A 1,563-nucleotide genomic window follows, 5' to 3' on the forward strand; every position below is an offset into this window, starting at 1 on the left:
TGTGTGTGTATGTGCGTTCGATTCCACGTCTTGTATTTTGCTATTTTATTTGTGGCTAACCAGAGAGTGTCTCACTTCCTGAGTCAGATTTATGACCAAAAAAAATCTGCTCTGAATTAAATTCCTTTATAAAACCCAAAACAGGATTATTGCTGATCCTCTGGAAGAAATCTCACACTGCAGGGGAAAAAACCTGTCTGAAACATCAGGCTAAAATGAGTGATGCCAGAAGGCTTCTTCAGAAACAATCATGCAAGAATTTGCCACAAAATTAGCACATCTTTGAATATGAACACAGCTTTTTAATGTTTTAATGAATAAATCGCTGTAAAATACTAAAATACCAGATTACGAAATTTCCACATTGGAGACAAATTGAAAGTTCCAGCCTGATTTAAATTGATGCCACATTTCAGGTCAGAATCATAGCCAAAAGGAAATCAGTCACGCTGTTTAGCATAAAATATAACAATAGTACATTAAATAAAAAACAGGATTAAGCGCTGTGAGATACTAAATTATTCAATTCTGATTGGGTACTTCAGGTAAGGGCGTAATTTTAGCAAATTATGCCAGCATGCTCAATTTGACGGCTTCTAACAGCAATATTTATTAAGTTGGTCAGTCATATAAGTGAACTCCATAAACCAAATGAACAGCACTGCAAATCAACACGCTTCAACAGGGACGAGAACGAGACACTACTCATTTTTATTCTCTTTTTTAAAATGTCAGTACATTTATACTAGCTTTAAATTAATGTGTGTGTGTGTTTGTGTGAATGTGGAAAAGACACTGTAGTTTCTAACATTATTGAGAGACGTGATTTCTTACTGTGTGTTGTTTATGTGTTGAAACCAACACTAAATCATGTAGCCGTGTCTCTCTCTCTCTCTTTTTCTCTCACACACTACACACACACTGTGAGGAACGGATGAGTGGAGGCACGTTATCAAGATCATTTCAGGAGACTTGATTTAATACTCAAAAGTTCAGTGAGCTGGAGGAAAATTTTTTCACACACATTCACACAGCCAACAGTCTGGCTTCGGTTCACATCAGGAATCGGGGAAGTGAACACACCCACTGTAGCGGAGTGACTTATGATGTGAACTGTGTGTCTGTGTGTGTGTGTGTGTGTGTGTGAGACATCACATGATCTTCAGATCAACTATTAATGATCACTAGGAAACAGGAAGTGCACAGGAAGTGATTTCTGCACTCATATTGTATAATTTTATTTAACTGTGCTGTGAGTATGGAAAGTGTGTGTGTGTGTATGTATGATTAATGAACAGCAGATGGAGTTTTATTGTACCAGAAATTGTGCAATATCTCATTATTCATTTTTCAGTGTGCACTGTGCTGAACAATTCAGTTTCTCTTCCAGCATCTATAAAGTGTGTAAAATATCTGGTGTGTGTGTCGTGTTCCAGTCAGAGGACCGATCCCAAGGTAAGCAGTCAGTGTAGGCAGCAGTTACACTCCACAGTCTGTCCACGCTGAGCTCCTTATTTAGGCCACATGGAATGTCAGGATAACGGACAAACAATCCCAGAATTC

The sequence above is a fragment of the Pangasianodon hypophthalmus genome, chromosome 11, assembly GCF_027358585.1.
Source record: "Pangasianodon hypophthalmus isolate fPanHyp1 chromosome 11, fPanHyp1.pri, whole genome shotgun sequence".
Lineage (NCBI taxonomy): Eukaryota > Metazoa > Chordata > Actinopteri > Siluriformes > Pangasiidae > Pangasianodon > Pangasianodon hypophthalmus.